This window comes from Papio anubis, chromosome 3, assembly GCF_008728515.1.
Source record: "Papio anubis isolate 15944 chromosome 3, Panubis1.0, whole genome shotgun sequence".
Lineage (NCBI taxonomy): Eukaryota > Metazoa > Chordata > Mammalia > Primates > Cercopithecidae > Papio > Papio anubis.
This window is the reverse complement of record NC_044978.1, coordinates 61106014-61124345: the sequence shown is the minus strand read 5'-3', so window position 1 is coordinate 61124345 and position 18332 is coordinate 61106014. Positions and strand designations below refer to the sequence as shown.

Sequence of the window (18332 nt, the reverse complement as noted above, 5' to 3'; positions counted from 1 at the left end):
TGAAAGCACTACAGTGCAGAAATGTCTTGGTACAGCACTGCTGTGGATATTGGTAGGAGGAAATAGAGAAGGTACCCTTTGCAAGGACCTCACATAGCCCAGAGTTGGCTTCTATTATAGTTGTTTGCTTTTTTTTTTTTTTTAATCAGAGAATAACAGATCACTAGTGGGAAGGGTGTGTTTCAGCCTTATCTTGGATGCTTCCTTACTTCATTTGACTTAATTCAGAAACTATGCAGTAGTTTTGTGTGCGACTTGTGCCGTTTCCTTTTCATATAATGAGTTTTATTTAAAGTCCTCATAACCATTTTTTTGGTTTTGTTTTGTTTTCTATGGTAAGAGTAATCAAATGAGAATTGTAAACAGTTTTGGGGCCATTTTTACTCGACAAAACTGTTCTCCTGAGCCAGACCTCTTTCTTTCTCTCTCTGAAACACTTAGGGGCAGGAGAACCAGACTTTTATAGGAAAAATATGAATTCCTGTGCATTGTCACAAACTGGTTAATAAATAATTTAAAAACAGAAAGGGTCCTATCAAAATATTGGACACCAACTTTGTCCAGTAGAAATACTGAGTACCAAGGATTTCTCAGCTTATTTGAACAAATGTAGGAAGATATTTAAAATTTCCCTCTGACCACATAGAATGTCATTTCTCTATCTACTTCAACACAGAGCTGTTGGGTAGAAAGTGAAGACTGAAGGTAGCCTGGAATAATAATAATAACAGCTTATTTATATTGTTTTGTACCAAAGCTGTTCATATATGTTTTTTTGTGTGTGTTGTGTGTGTACGTGTATATCCATATATGTATATACACATATATACATACATGTGTAGTGTGTGTGTGTGTATATATGGATATACACGTACACACACAACACACACATATAAATACACCTTTAATCACGATAATGTATGGGTCAGGTATAATTATTGTCACCACTTTACACATGAGGAAACTGAAGCACAATGACGTTAAGAAACTCTTCTAAGCTCACACAGCTAGAAGCTGATCATTTGCATCCAGGCATTCTACACCATATCAGTTCCCTTGACATATTATTGCAGGACTCAGTGAGGATTGAAGTTTTCTAGTCCTGGAATCTGTGCTAAAGCTATCCCACAGGCTGGTTCTGTTGTGTGAGACGTTGATGCTATCACTCACCAATCTGCCTAGACCACAGTAGCTGACATTTACTGAGCACTTACGATGTGCCAGGTAATGTGGGAAGTACTTTATATACATCATCTTACCAAATCCTCCCAGCAGCCTTATGAAGTAGGGGCTGTTTTACATCTGTTTTACATATGAGGAAACTGAGACCTGAAGAAGTTAAGTAACCTGCTCAAGATAAATGCTAGTAGGTATAGGCTCAAGATTTACCACTATGCTCTTCTGTTCTCTTGCTCAGGAGCTGGGCTCCTAACTTTGTGCTCCTAGTAAGGACTCTGCTAGTGCACATTTTCTCTGTGTCGTGACTTTTGCTAGCAGCCTCCTGAAGTCAAGGGTTAAGGGTCCTTTCAAGAGTAGAAAGCCTGGCTTGACAGGGAGTCTGGAAGAGAGGTGACAGGAACTCTTCCCTTCAATGGGATCTGAGCAGTGCGTTATAGTGAGTTCTTGTAGGGGAAAGGCATCGATTGCTAAAATGGGAGCTCTTAAATATTCATCATGGTTGGTTACATTTTGGCCTTCACTCTTAACAATTACCATTTGATTCTACTTTATTTAATATATGACCTTTATTTTTCTTTTATTTATTCATTTGGCCACTGTTGATACCTTGAATATTTTAGCTGCCTACCATAGTCAAAGAGCTCTAGCAGAATTACTTGAAAATAGAGTCAATTCATCTAAATTAGCCATCAATATTATGTTGTAAAAGGGATAATTATAGTAATGCCATTATATAAAATGAAAGTATAAATATATATAATAGATTCAACATGAGAATAATAGATGTTTAATTCTGGCATCTTCTCTAGGTGTCTCTTATTTCAACACTCCTTAAGCTCCCACTCTCTGGTAGCCACTATGGGAGGTGCTGGGATTATAAAGATAATAAGCCATGGACCTTGTCTTCAAGGGATATGCAGTCCCTGTTGGGAGACAATTGATGAAGAGCTATGAGAACATTAAGGGCGGATGCAACCCAGAGCAGAGGAGGTGGGGTGGAGATGCTGGCCAGGAAGGCTGCTTGGAGGAGGTGATCCCAGAACATTTAGTATATCACACTGGTGAGAGCAGAAAGACTTGGTAGCTCAGCACACAGGCTCTGGAGTCAGGGGTGTTCAAATCCTGGCTCTCTTGTTTGCAGTTAAGTTTGTTTATTCTGGTGTTGCAGTTTCTCAGCTCCATTATACTTTATTTTTTTGAGATGGAGTTTTGCTCTTGTTGCCTGGGCTGGAGTACAGTAGTGTGATTTTAGCTCACCGCAGCCTCCACCTCCCGAGTTCAAGTAATTGTCTTGCCTCAGCCTCCCAAGTAGCTGGGATTATAGATGCTCACCACCACACCTGGCTAATTTTTGTATTTTTAGTAGAGAAGGGGTTTTACCATGTTGGCTAGGCTGGTCTTGAACTCCTGACCTCAGGTGATCCACCTGCTTCAGCCTCCCAAAGTGCTGGGATTACAGGGGTGAGCCACCGCACCTGGCCCATTATACTCTTATGAAACCACTATTATATATGCGATCTGTTGTTTTACTGAAACATGATGTGGCAGCACATGACTGTAGAAGGAAATAGAACCACAGGAGAGGGTATTTGGGCTAAGGTGTCATGATGTCATGGAACAGTCTTACCCGTTGATGTCCTGAGTCTCATGAAAAATTGAAGGATATATTCTAGATGAGTATTTGGAGAAATCTGATGGGCTCTTGGGAAAGTAAATTATAAAATTAAAACATATTTTGTTTTTTTTCCAGTAAAGTATAAAACTGGTCATGCTCCACATGAAGGAGAATACTAAACTGTAAACCAAAATATAAAAAGAAAGATTACTAGTTGTTTTTTATTTAATCCTTTTTGGTGAAAATATTAGTTTGAAAATTGTCATCTAAGGTCCTTGCCATCCTTTGGAAAGTCAAGTGAAAAAAGAAAGGAAAAGTCTTCTGAACATATGTCTGAATTCCAAACCTCATCATAAACTCTGAGAGAAAGGTGAAAGTTCAGCTTTTCCTATTGGCCTGGACTGGAGTATCTGCGTTTCTCTTGCAGTTGTATCTCTATTAGCAAATCCTCTGGAAGCACAGATACTTTAGTCAGCTGTGGTCAAACACAAAAATGCTCATGAGATATGCAAAGCAGGGTAGCCTGAGCTCAGCCATGATGCCTGAGAACAGCCTTAGTCTGTCTGTCTGTTTGGGTGTCTGACTGCCTGCAATCAGCTACAGAGCAGTGGGGCTGCAAGTCCTCATGGTTTCTCCTTGGGGCTTTTATCTTTTCCTTTTCCCTCACTTAGCCAGGATTCCTCCAACCATCACAGGGCTGGTCTTAGCCCCTCACTCTGATATCAGCCGTTCCCACTCCACTTTCAGGAGCCTGGCATCCTTTTTGTGATCATTCTCCCAGTCCCACCATTAGACAGTTGTTCTACCCCTTCCCTCTGTCAAAGCATGAAAGGACCATGAGGCCCAGAAGCAATGGTTCCAGTGTACATTTCTATTTCCACCAGAGAGCCTTTCTGTCCTGGGGTGCCTGCGACTAACCACAATGCCTTTCCTGGAGGCTCTGGCCCCAGCCTTAGGCAGTGAAAAAGACCACAGCCTACCTGTACCAAGGAAATTCCTGGGCTGCTGGCCTCTTCTACCCTGCTCTTACTTCCTCACCCTCTCAACCCTAACTTCTCCCTTCTCTTTACCATAGAGGCTTCTGTGGCATATTTTAAGTTTTCCAGAATGTCCAGTGCTATTTTAATAAGCATTGAACTCTTTTCATACTGTATGAAATGCTTTTTCCAAAATTGGGACATGATTCTCAGTGCCTCTTATATTGTTTTCATGTCTGAAAATGAAGTTTATGACAGAAAAATGTGTTGATGGAATATAATGTCTTCATGAATAGAAGCATTAGTAAACTGGCTCAATTGTCATTAAGAAATACTTCCATTTGCTTTTTGACAAAATAGTCATGAGTGAATAGCAAGTAATGCATTAACAACTGCTGATTTCTTATTTATTGCACTCATTCATATTAAAATAACAATACAGAAAATAAATATAGAAAAGCTTCACTTACAATCCTATTGCTCCATATAATTACTGTTTTTATTTTCCTGTGTTCCCTTTCAGGCCTAGGCCATGTATGAGGAGGCTACTGAATGGGGCTCCGAATACAGCTCTGTGGTAAAGGAATTCTTGTGAAAAGTTGTGTTCCATTTGTGTATTGTACTTTAAACTAGCTCTGGGCACTACCCACATTTTAACTTGCTGTGTTAACCAGCTTTAGTTTATTATCTCAGAACTCTGACTGCACCATTATAGTATCAACATTCATCTTTTTTTGTCAGTGGCGGGGCCTTTACCACCAGCATATCAAGGAATATCACAATAAGCTGCACGACACTAGAGTTTTTTTTTTTTTTTTTTTTGAGATGGAGTCTTGCTCTATCATCTAGGCTGGAGTGCAGTGGCATGATCTCGGCTCACTGCAACATCTGCCCCCCCCGATTCAAGCAGTTCTTGCCTCTCGAGTAGCTGCGATTACAGGTGTGTGCCAGCACATCTGGCTTTTTTTTTTTTTTTTTTAAGTAGAGCTGGTGTTTTGCCATGTTGGCCAGGTTGGTTTTGAACTCCTGGCCTTAAGTAATCTGCCTGCCTCGGCCTCACAAAGTGCTAGGATTGCAAGCGTGAGCTACTGTGCCTGGCCGACACTAGATCTTAATTGCATATTTCCAAAAAGTTAGTGAGTTTATGGATATTAATAGGCCTTCATACGTAAGAGCTGAATTCCCTCTTTATCTGGAATTCTTACGTTCTGTTGACATCATGGAAAGTTCTTAGCTCAAGACAGGCAATGAATTGGGCCTGAAATCATACTCTATCCTCTAAACGGGGCAGCATTGCATATTTCCAAGCTCAAGAAAGAAATGACTCCCTCTGGCCTCTCTCCCTTTCTAGTTTTCCTGAAATTGTAGACGTCTTATCTTGGTATTTACAGCATTTGCCTGATTACAAAAGTAATCTGAAGTGTTGATGAAAAACACACTTTCCTGGGGCCTTTCCAGGCCTATTGAATCAGAATTCTGAGGAATGGCTTGGTTTAAACAGGCACCTTGGGTGATTTTTACAATCCAGGCAGATTTGGAAACAGTTGTTTATTTGAAGGCAGTCCATAGCTACTAGCTCACACATGTGCTTAGCACACTTTTGAGGAAAAGTGGCCAGTCGTTCCATCTTCGGGGGATCAACGGTTGTGTAGGCCTTTGCCTTTATTCCATCCTAAATACGGCATGGCCATGGCTATATAAAATGTAGGACAGGGTGGCAGGCCAATGTGGGAAGATAATCTTCTCTATCAAGGTCATCATACATAATACTGCCACAGCCTTCACTTTGTAACTGGGAATTCTATTCCTTATCTAAATTATAATTTATACATGACGGGGTGTGTGTGTGTGTGTGTGTGTGTAATTTTTTGTTACGCTTTTTTTCATGTGATCACTGGGTTTTAAATTCAGTTTACCGAAAAAATGCTGTCTCATCAATCACTGTGGTATTAATTTGAAAGATAAGCAGATTTTATGCAACTCTAGGTCATGGCCAAGATCTGGAGTGATATTCCCTGAAGTAGGCTAGTCCCATGTTGTGAAATAATGGGGTTTGTTTTAGATGTATGCTTCCTTGCTAGATTCCCCACTCACCCAGATTGATCCAGGCCCTCCTGCTATCTGCCAGAAGCCCACCCTTTTTACTCACCTCCCCACTCTTCCCAGCAGGGCCCCGTTCTCCCAAATCACCCTTCCTTCCCTCGTAAGTTCATCTTTTGAGTCAAAAGATAAAATAAGAACAATAAAGCATAACCCAACTCTCTTCCTTTAGATTTGATAATCTTAGCTGGTAGAAAGAAAGGGATGGGTGAAACAAATTCATGCCATAGAAGGAATGACTGATGGATCTTACTGCATTAGCAAATGGTCCCAAGGACATTTATATCTTAAGATGTTTGTTAAACTAAAGGAATAAGTCTCAAATACAGTGTATCAGACAGTTTAAAAGGAAAGTGAGGTGAAGTGTGGGGCAGAGGGATCTTTAAATCACATAAGGGCCATAGTTCACTGCTCCTCGAGACCAGCTGTTGCTCTTGGAAATGTGTTGATAACGGCATTCAGCCAAGAAGGCCAGGGAAACACTTGGGTCTGGTTAAAGGTCAAGCCCCGGCCTTTCACTTTGCCCTTCGTCTCTCTCATCTCCAACAGGGCACTGCATGGGTGTGCTCTCTGCACGGTGGGTTGTCATGGGAGCAAACAGATCATCTGCCAGAGTAGGGGCAACCCCAGCAGAGGGAGCATCTGTCCTGGAGCAGTGCAGGAATGGTGCAAACCCAGAGTCAGGACCCTTGACTTTTCATTATTGAAGGCTATTGACTTGTGGACTAAGTGGCTGTCAGGTATAGCCCTTTCACGTAGACAGAATCAAGAACCTTTGGCACAGGTTCTTATCACTGTGTGTAAAGGTAAAAACTTGATTAGGCTCAAGTGGAAGAAAATGTGATACTTTATTCTTTCTCATTTGAAACTTTAGTCTCTGTGTCTTTCTGTCTCAAGAAAATAGTAAAATCCAAATGTAACCAGGCAGGCTTTTCCCCCGCCTTGATTAAAGGATTTTTTTTTTTTTTGAGACACAGTCTTGCTCTGTCGTCCAGGCTGGAGTGCAGTGGCGCGATCTCAGCTCACTGCAACCTCTGCCTCCCAGGTTCAAGCGATTCTCCTGTCTCGGCCTCCTTGATTAAAGGATTCTTAATTAAGAAAGGAAAATCTGTTAAAGAATAAATGCTAAATGAAAATAAAGCAAGCACATTGAACGCTCATTCGTAAGTTAGAAACAAAGCTCAGATATTCATCACAGTATGTTTAGCCATGTTATGCTCTCGGTGTGCTCGGGTCCCTAGGTTTCATGAATGCTTAATGATTTTCAGTGATGGGACAAAACTGTAGAGGCTGGACATAACTCTCTTGAATTTTATTTTTCATCCCTCCCCCCACCTACTAAATACTTTCCATATTAAATAAAAATCTGAAATGTTAATAACATAACCTGATGAGCCTAACTTCCCTCATCTGCAAGGTGTATCAGATGATATTAAAGAAGACTTTGGTCTCAAGATCAATGATTAAATATTCCAAGAGAAGAGATCTATTTTCCTGAGTGCATTTGTATTTCATGTTGCTCTTTGAGTGACTTTCTTGAGTTAGGATATGTGTTTAAATTACTTATTCTTCAAATGAATTGGGGAAGAAGTAAGTATAGATATTTTATTATAAAATAGCTAAAAGTTTATCAGTAATAACTGATACTTCCTAGTTGCCAGGCTCTGTTCTGTGTTTTTTTTTTTTTTGAGACAGAGTCTCACTCTTTCGCCTAGGCTGGAGTGCAGTGGCATGATCTCCGCTCACTGCAAGCTCTGCCACCTCCCGGGTTAACGCCATTCTCCTGCCTCAGCCTCCCTAGAAGCTGGGACTACAGGCGCCTGCCACCACACCTGGCTAATTTTTTTGTATTTTCAGTAGAGACGAGGTTTCACCATGTTCGCCAGGATGGTCTTGATCTCCTGACCTTGTCACCCACCCGCCTCGGCCTCCCAAAGTGCTGGGATTACAGGCGTGAGCCACCGCTCCCGGCCTGTTCTGTGTTTTGTGTGTACCATATCTAATTGGCACAACAACCTCCTTAGTGGTTGCCATTTTTGTTGCTGTTTATAGTTCAGAACTGAAGCATAGGGAGTTTGGATGACTTCAGCAGGGTTCTACACTGGCGAATGGTTTCACTGGGTTCTGGATCTGGGCAGAATTACTCCTCAGTCTTTAAGACTAAAGAGTCACAGAGACTAAAGCTAAGGCTACGAGCCACAGAGCTATAATACCTCTCCAGCAATAACAACAAAGAAACCTACAAGAATACACTGCACGCTGGTAAGACAGGTTTCCTCTAGGATTATGGGAAGGGTGCCAGGGAAAGCTTTGAGCTTATCTATATCATTTGAATTTCTTTTTATAATTATAATGTATCCACGTATTACTTAATATAAAGCAAACTTTTAAAATTGCCAAAGTCCTAAATCAGATTAATAATTTCCATAAAACCATTACTATTTAAAAAAATTTGTCATTGAGACTCTTAAAGCTGGCAGGGAACTAGGAAATCATTTATCATAATCTCCTTGTTTTTCAAATGAGGAAACTGAAGTTACATGATTTGCTTAAACTCACAGAACTAGTTAGTGATAGAACAGGTCTGCTGCTGCCCAACTTTGTGTGCTTCTGCTGTACTTTTCAATGGAATACCTTGGAGAAAGATTTACAGATCTTAAGTGAAAAGTCTGAGAGTTTCGGCAAAAGCATGTATACACATAACCAACTCCAGAGCCAAGATATAGATCATTTCCATTACTCCTGAATGTTCTCTTGTGCTAGGCATCTCTTTGAAAACTTTGCCTTGCCCATTTATGTGCACTGGTAATAATTCAAGTGCTTACATTTCCTATATATTCACACAGTTTATAGTTCCCAACAGAGACACACCTTAGTGTGTCTGTGTACTTCCTTAAAGACAGAAACAGGGTTTTCACAAAGTCCCATGCTCTTCTTCTTATCCTTTACAAGCCAGTTCCTAATTACTGAAATTGCTAATTGCTGTTCCTTGTTTACAAACATTAATTCAAGTTGGTCTTTAGCCTGACATAATTATCATTACATATGAAATTTTTCTTTAGTCATTTAATGCTCAAAGCTCCCCAGACACATCTATAATCAGAGTACATGTCTTTTTTTTTTTTTTTAACTGAGCAGTTTCTATATTAAAATCTTGGAAGCTCTAAGAATAAGACATATGGCTGGGTGCGGTGGCTCATGCCTGTAATCCCAGCACTTTGGGAGGCCGAGGTGGGTGGATCACCTGAGGTCAGGGGTTCGAGACCAGCCTGGCCAACATGGTGAAACCCCATCTCTACTAAAAATACAAAAATTAGCTGGGCAAGGCGATGTGTGCCTGTAATCTCAGCTATTAGGAGGTCTGAGGCAGGAGGATCACTTGAACCTGGGAGCGGAGGTTGCAGTGAGCCAAGATCATGCCACTGTACTCCAGCCTGGGCAACAGAGCAAGACTCTATATCAAACACACACACACGTGCGCGCGCGCGCGCACACACACACACAGAATAAGACATATTTACTGAAACCAGTGCATCTGAACATGGGCAAATTTGATCTGCTGTGCTTTGTTTTAACTGGATAAAGCTTTCCAGCTGAGTTGGCAATAGTCTTCTGGCAATCATCTGTCAGCCCTGCCCCTGAGCATCTTCCTCTTTTCCTGTTTGGTTTGCTCCTTGGGCTTGGTGAATGGTGAGAGTGTGTGTGTGTGTGTGTGTGTGTGTGTGTGAGAGAGAGAAAGAGAGAGAGCTCACTGCGGTCTGGCAATGGTACCAACGTGCTGATGATTAATTTTTGAGACTAACTTCATATTCACAAACATGGAAAATGTCCTCTGGCATGAGTGGATCTCAATCCATATAATTTTAATACCTAAAACAGAGTACAGTCCTCCTTTTAGATCTTGTTCTACAGAATTATTCCAAAATCCCTAGGAAATAGTCCCAAAAGATATAAAGTTATGAATATATTCATAGCAGTGACATTATAATTGTGAAAACTGGAAATAATGGAAATGTTCAATAGTGGAAGATGCTGAAATGATAGAGAACTATATAGTTACTAAATGGGATTGATATGTGACCAAGTGGATACATGGAAATATTTAAATTAAATAATATTAAGTGAAAAAGAATATTTTAAAATTTGAAGTACTATATAAGTAGTAATTTACAGTCATGGAAAAATACTTATACCTTAATAGAACTTGGTTACTTTCCTACCTGAAAGTAATTTTGATTTTAATGCTTTCTAGCATCTTTGTTTTTTTTAAAAAAGGTTTTATTTCATAATAACTTCAAACTACAGAAAATGTACAAGAATGGTATCAAGATGATGTCAAGAATTTCTCCTGACCGCACGTATCCTTTACTCGTATTCTCCGATTTTTAACTCTTTGCCATAGTTGTTTTGTTTTATTATCATTTTCTCTTTCCATATACACATATTATTTTTTCTGAGTAATTTGAGAGTAAGTGGCATACATCACACACATTTACAGTAATTCCTTTTTTTTTTTCCTTTTTTAAAATACAGAATCTTGCTCTGTCACCCAGGCTGGAGTGCAATGGTAGGATCTCAGCTCACACCTCCCAGGCCCAAGCCATCCTTCCACTTCAGCCTCCCAAGTAGCTGGGACCATAGGTGCGTGCCACCACCACACCCACTAATTTCTGTATTTTTTTTAGAGATGGGATTTTGCCATGTTGTCCGGGCTGGTCTTGAACTTCCAGGCTCAAGCGATCTACCCGCCTCATCCTCCAAAAGTGCTGGGATTATAGGCCTACGCCACCATGCCCAGTCAACAGTAATTCTTCAGTGTGTCTTTCCCAGAAACAAGGATATTCTCTGTGTAACCACAGTACGATTATTAAATTCAGGACATTTATATGGGTACAATACTTAAGAAAAATCCCTACAGTCCAATATTGTCCTTTCTAGTATTTCCCTCCTCCAGCTCAGAATGCAGTCCAAGATGATGCCATTATGTTTAGTTATGCTATCTCTTTAGTTTGGATGAACTCATCTTTTTTTTTTTTTTTTTTTTTTAAGTCTTTTATGACACTGACATATTTGAAGAACAAGGGCCAGTTATTTTATTTTATTTTAATTACTATTTTTGAGACAGTCTTTCTTTGTCACCCAGGCTGGAATGCAGCGTTGCAAATAGGACTCACTGTGGCCTCAACTTCCTGAGCTCAAGTGATCCTCCTGCCTTAGCCTCCCCAGTAGTTCCTGTTTACCTAGGAACATGTTTAAAGCCACACTGCCCAAGACTTATTTACATGTACCCTAGGTAGGGACTACAGGCATGTGCCACCATGATTTTTACGTTTTCTGTGAAGACAGGCTCTCTATTTGTTACTCAGGTGGGTCTCAAACTTCTGGGCTTAAGCGATCCTTCTGCCTCAGCTTCTCAAAGTGTTCAGATTACAGACATGAGCCACCACACCAGGTTAGTTATTTTATATTTCTCAGTTTGAGTTTGTGTGATGTTTTCTTTTGAGTTTCAGGTAATACACATCTGGCTAGAAAACTACAAAAGGGATGTTATATCTTTTTCAGGGTGTTGCATTTGGAGTCACATGCTGGCTGCCTGCATTTCATTGGCTGTGTTAATGTTGATCATTTGATTATGGCATTGTCTGGTTTCTCCACAGTACAATTACTATGTTTTCCCTTACAATTGATAAGAAATCTGAGGAGAGATGTATTAAAGGCACATAAACACCATGCTTCTCATCCCACTCTCTCCCCTAGACCTAACATCTATCTTGACTCCTTTTAAAAGCCACATAGCCCAAGACTTATTTACGTGTACCCTAGGTAAACAGGAAAACTTGGGTGATTTTGCTGAGGTCGTCCCTGTGCCTGTATACCCCCTTTCAAGCCTGTGTAGTTTGTACCATAATTTAAGGCTATCTCAAAGTGCTGTCTGCTTCCCTGTCCTTAACTGAATTTAATGTCTTCCTCTTCAACCTCTAGGAGCACTTTGTACTTTTCTTGGGGCATATATTAACTTCTACTTTGTGGTTGTAACTATTTGTGTACTTCCTTTATCCTAGTCACCAGACTAAGATAGCATGATGCCTTGAGGGCATGAACTGTGTCTTAATCATTTTTGCATCCTCTGCAGAACCCAGAAGAGGCTTTCAGTGGGAGGCACGTGATCAGTGTTCATGAAATGCATATTTATACTCCTAGTACTTACCACTTCTGATGTGCTGGTTGAATACCCAATTGTGTATTTCAAGAACTCCTCAATTTCATCTGCTTAATATCTCTACATCTCCTATTTAACAACATGTTGCTATTTTGCCCTTGAAGTAGGAATGGAAATCCTTCAGTGTCTGGCATTTCTGTATTCTTAGCTCAGGTGTTAAGAAAAGTGTTGTTGAGTGAAGAAGTTACTTCCTTACCGTGAGGATTTGTATTTGTGTTTCTGTCTGAGTTTCTTACAAGGGCACTGAGCCAGCTTCTTATTGCTTGACAAGAAGGTATGATGAGGTCAGGTCCTCCTCTGGGGCATTCTTCTAACACTAATTAAGGATAACTTTGTATGTGTGTTGATAGGAGAGTGTATCCTTACCCAAAGATTCCCCTGTGTACAGGCTTTAGAATCTGACGGTACAACCTGCCAAAATCAGAGGAGTTAGGAGCCAAGGTTATTAATTTGCTTAGATAGTATTAATTTGTTCTGCCAAGACATGTAAGAACAAGCATTAATTTAGTTTGTAAGTTTAATGAACGATTGGAAGAACCAAAATTCTAAGTAGGTCAATCAAATCTTATGGTACAACTAACTTGCAATGTTGGAAAAACGTGTCCAGACACATGACACTGGGATGCTTGTTACTTTATATAGGAAATGTACAAAACACATAAAACCTTTTTCTAAAGTGTAATTTTTTATAAGCTTTTGAAATTGATGAAGCCGTGTCATTCTTCACAGTGGGGCTTTCCTTTAGAATAGGAACTGATCAATTATTATTTTTTAAATACATTTTTAAATTTTAGAATAGTTTTAGATTTCTAGAAAAGCTTCAAAGACAGTTCAGAGAACTTCCATATACCCTCACCGCTTGCCTCTATTGTTGTCATTCCACATCACTATCTACATTTGTGGCAAGTTAGAAACCAACATGAGTACATTATTATTAATAACTACAATTAATACTTCATTCCAATTTCACCAGTTTTTCTGGTTTTTTTTTTTTTTTTGAGATGGAGTCTTGCTCTGTCGCCCAGGCTGGAGTGCAGTGGCCGGATCTCAGCTCACTGCAAGCTCCGCCTCCCGAGTTCACGTCATTCTCCTGCCTCAACCTCCCGACCGAGTAGCTGGGACTACAGGCGCCCGCCACCTCGCCTGGCTAGTTTTTTTTTTTGTATTTTTTAGTAGAGACGGGGTTTCACTGTGTTAGCCAGGATGGTCTTGATCTCCTGACCTCGTGATCTGCCCGTCTCGGCCTCCCAAAGTGCTGGGATTACAGGCTTGAGCCACTGCGCCCGGCCAGTACCAGTTTTTCTTTAGTGTCCTTTTTTATTGTTATTGTTCTAGGGTCCCATGCAGGACATCACATTATATTTCATCATCATGTGCAATGGTTAGAATGTTTGCCCCTCCAAAACTCATGTTGAAATGTAATTGCCATTGTGATGGTGTTGGGAGGTGGGGCTTTTAAGAGGTGATTAGGTCATGAGGGCTCTGCCCTCATGAGTGGACCAATGATGTTGTTGCAGGAATAGGCCCCCTCTTGCTCTCTCTTGCCGTCTCTTTGTCCTTCTGCCATGTGGCCCCTTCCACCATGTTATGATATGGCAAGAAGGCCCTCACCAGATGCTAGCACCTTGACATTTTACTTCCCAGCCTTCGGAATTGTAAGCCAATAAATTTTTGTTCATCATAAATTACCTAGCCTAGGATATTCTCTAGCCTAGGATATTCTGTTTTGGCAGCACAAATGAACTAAGACATCATGTCTCTGTAGCCTCTTTTGGTTTATGACAGTTTCTCAAACTTTTCTTGTCTTCGATGACTTTATCAGTTTTGGGAAGTACTGATCAGGTTTTCTGTAGAATGTTCCTCGCTTTGGGCTTCTTCAATATGTTTCTCATGGTTAGATGGAAGTCACAGATTTTTGCGAGGAGGGTGCACTACACATCTGTGGTCCAATTACACACACACCACATCATATTAAGGTTACATACTATCACGTCGTATTAAGGTTACATACTATCCACATGGTACATCGTATTGATGTTAGCTTTGATCACCTGGGAAAGGTAGTCAGGTTTCTATACTATAAAGTTACTTTTTCATCCCTTTCCATACTCTGCTGTTTGGAAGCAAGTCACTATGCCTACCAGAATACCCTAAAGAGGGTAAGTGGGTGGAAAGTCAAGTTCTGCCTCTTGGAAAGGAGAGTATTTACATAAATTATTAGAACTGTTCTGTAAGGGAGATTTGTCCCTTCTCCTATTTATTTATTCAACCACTTATTTACATCAGAATGGACTTTTGGATCTTTATTATGCTTTGGGTTATAACTCAATATTATGTTTTTTATTTTGTTGCTCAGATTGTTCCAGCTTTGGCCATTGAGGCCTCTTTCAGTTGGCTCTTGTGTCTCTTTCATGTGCCCCATTGTTTTATTTTTTGAGCACTTCCTTGCTTTCTAACACTACAATACAAGATGCTCTAGGCTTATCTTACGTATTTTCTGCTCTAGTGCTAGAATAAGCTGTTTCTCCAAGGAACCTTGGTTCATTTTATAGAAGAATGGTATTAGAAACCAAGATTTGGTTCATATTTTGATAATCTGATAATAAATTTTGGAAATGAAAATGAGCAATATGGAGAGGTAGAAAGCATTGGCTTTGCTGACTGCTACTGACTTTGAACCACAACTTTGGCATGAATGGGACAGCCAATGATCCCAGTTTACCTGGGACTGAGAGGTTTCCAGGGATATGATATTTTCAGTCATAAAACAAGGATGAATTGGCCACCCTTGTCGTGGAATTGGTTATGTCTTTTGGTTGCAAGGGACAAAAAAACAAATAAAGCTCCCTCAGTTAAAATGGAAATTCAATGACTGATTTAACTGGAAAATCTAAAGATAGAAGGAGTTCAGGCCAAGCTGGATTCACAGGTCAAATAACGTAATTAGGTCTCCCACTTACTCTATATTTCAGTTCCATTTTCCTCTGTGATAATTTTTTCTTGGACTGTGCGTGTGGTGGAAAAGAGTGGATTTGCTTTAATGGAGAACAGTTGTCCTCATCCCCTTGTACAGTACAGGAATCAAAACCGAAATACCTAGAGGGGCAAGGCTTGCTGTGTCAATGAGTAAAGCAGGCTGCTTAGGAGACAGCAGGGAGTGACGGGAACATTAAGGGGAAACTCTAGTCACTGGTGCTATGCAGGAATGCAGGTCCGCTGTTGCCAGATACGCCAATTTTCCATTGAAGCCAGAATGTGAAACTCTGATTTTTAGATTTTGGCAACTGATTCATTAAACAACAACAATAACACCATTCATACAGAGAAAATATACTCATGGGGCATATAGCTTGTGGATTATCAGTTTGTAAACTCTGCCTTTAAAAGTCTAAGGCCATTTCCTGGCTGCCTCAGGACATACTTGAGCACATATGTACAGAAAGTGGTTCTCTAAGTGTGCTTGGGATACATTTACTGTTTTTGAAAACTGACCTCATTTAAGTTAATAATCACTAAGTTTATCAAGTGCTTGCTATATGCCAGGCATGGTGCCAAGCAGTTGATACATTTCTCTTTTTTCTTGCAATAACCCTGTCAAAGAGTTACTGTTATCATCATAACCTTTCTGCAGATGAAGAAAGGGAGAACAGAGAGGTCATGTATCTTCCTCCATTTCATATGGCTGTAGTGACGGATAGGATTTGTACCCCAGCAGTCTGACAATAGTACTCAGATTCTTCACCCCTTTGCTTCAGATGACTGCAGATAGAGATACATATCTTAGAGAAAGTCATGGATAAAAGGAACCTTACAGATCACCTAGTCTGTTAGCCTCCTTATTTTACAGATATAGAAGTGGGGCAAAGCAAGAGTGCTTTGACAAGTTCTCATAGCCTGTTGGTACGTTAAGCTGGAATAATCCACCCTTTTCATGGCTTTCTAGGGCCACTGGTGGGTTGGCTCACATTCCACCTATTCCATTCCATTGCTGTTTCTGGATTGATATATTCTTCATCTTTCCTCCATCCAGGCTTTCTTCCTTCACCCATCTTTTCTTTCCCTTCCGGTCCTTTCGGTTATTTCTCATTGATCCATTTCATCCACTCCTTCCTCCACTATGGTTTTGAAAAGGGATTCTAGGGCGTCCTTCCTGTTTTTCCTTCCTTCCCTCCCCTTCCCTCCCCTCCCCTCCACTCCACTCCCTCCTCCCTCCCTCCTTCCTCCTCCTCCTCCTCCACCCTCCCTCCCTCCCCTCCACCCCCTCCCTCCCCTTCCTTCCGTTCCATTCCCTTCTCTTCCTTCCCCTTCCCTTCCCTTCATTCCTACCTCCCTTCCTTTCTTTTTCATTTTGTCTTTCTCTCTCTGCCCCCTCCTTCTCTCCCTCCCTCCCTCCCTCTTTCCTTCCTTCCCTCCCTCCCTCCTTCCTTCATTTCTTCTTGTCTCACTCTTGTCACCCAGGCTGACTGCAGTGGTGTGAACACACCTCACTGCAGCGTCAACCTCCGGGACTCAAGCAATCTTCCCACCTCAGCCTCCTGAGTAGCTGGGACTACAGGCATGTGCCACTATGCTTAAATGATTTTTGATTTTTTTGTGGACATGGGGGTCTCACCATGTTGCCCAGGCTGGTCTTGAACTCCTGGAGGCAAGTGATCCTCCTACCTCAGCCTCCCAAAGTGTTGGGATTACAGCCAAATATCTATTCTAAAGCCTTTTTGTCAATTCCTAAGAGATATGTCACTGAGAAGCCTTGAAAGCTGCATTTTGTTTACATGGACAAATGGTCATAATGAGCAGTTTCAAAAACACCAAATTCCAATATGTGATTTCTTAAAGATATATACATATGTACAGATAGTTTGGTGTGTTTTTTTTTTTTTTTTTTTTTGGTCACCTAGGCTGAAGTGCAGTGGCGTGGCCTCGGCTCACTCCAACCTCCACCTCCCAGGTTCAGGCGATTCTCCTGCCTAAGCCTCTGGAGTAGCTGGGATTACAGGCATGCGCCACCACTCCCAGCTAATTTTGTATTTTAGTAGAAGGATTTTTTTTTTTTTTTTTTTTTGAGGCAGTGCAGCTGCTGGAGTGCAGTGTGATCTCCAGCTCACTCCCATGCCTCGGGTTTCTGCATGCATTCTCCTGCCTCAGCCTCCGGTAGCTGGGACCTGCAGGCCATACCTTGCCCGGCTAGTTTTGTATTTTTTTTAGTAGAGGCGGGTTTCACCGTGTGCAACCCAGGATGGTCGATCTTCTGACCTCGTGGTCAGCCTGCGTCAGCCTCCCAAAGTGCTAGGATTACGGAAAAGGCAGGCTGCAGCCCGGCTTGGCTGGGATTTCTGTTGTCCAGGCTGGGGTCTTGAACTCCTGACCTCGTGAGTCCACCACAGCTCAAAAGGGTGCACTGGGATGGCCTGAGCCTGCCAGCACTAAGCCAGCAAAACAGATTTGAGAGGAGGTGCCAGAGGTGGGGAGTTCCTGAAAAGTCTAGTGAAACACTGGCTGGATTATAGATCATGTGTTCCAAGTGGGTTCTTTTTTTTTTTTTTTTTTTGGGGAGGCGGAGTCAAGCTCTATGGGCGTGCAGTGGCGGATCTCAGCTCACTGCAAGCTCCGCCTCCAGGGTTCCCGCCATTCTCCTGCCTCAGCCTCCCGAGTAGCTGGGACTACAGGCGCCCGCCACCTCGCCCGGCTAGTTTTTTGTATTTTTTAGTAGAGACGGGGTTTCACTGTGTTAGCCAGGATGGTCTCGATCTCCAAAGTGGTTCTAAACCTAACTACCATAGGCAAACATAGCTCAAGTGTGTCATACCATGTAAGTATCTTGGAATACAGAGTGGAACTATTGTACAACAATGTGTCTGGAATGCTTAGTTTGGATCAACTAATCAAGGAACAATGAACCTGAAAAGGCTGGGAGAGATTTTTTTTTTTAGTGGAACAAATGTCATTGTACATCAACATTGTTTTAAAAGTTGTGGTAGCTATATAAATAATTCTGTGCCCTGGAGAAATAATTCTCACTTTTTTGGGTAATTTAATATTCTTTGAAATGCTGTAGAATTAAAAAATTTTTCCATTTTGCTTGAATAACTGCCATACTAGCTTTAAAAGGTGCAGAATAGCCGTGTGTGTGTGTGTGTGTGTGTGTGTGTGTGTGTGTGTGTGTGTGTGTTGTTTAATAAGAATACAGCTTAGATTTGGAAGCAGTTTCCTCAAATCACTTTTAAAATCTCTCGTTTTCTTC

General features: G+C 41.1%; 1 long non-coding RNA gene across 15 annotated transcripts in view; it reads left to right on the top strand.

The window, feature by feature from the left end:
- The window catches only part of LOC103884628, a 228334-nt gene that overhangs the window by 15340 nt on the left and 194662 nt on the right, over positions 1-18332 (top strand). For 13 of the 15 annotated variants that reach the window (XR_002522210.2, XR_002522200.2, XR_647287.4 and 10 more), the window contains one exon: positions 4295-4348. The exons of the other annotated variants lie outside the window; for them this stretch is intronic. This is a non-coding gene — a long non-coding RNA (uncharacterized LOC103884628). The remainder of the gene's footprint in view (positions 1-4294; positions 4349-18332) is intronic. 15 annotated transcript variants of the gene reach the window in all.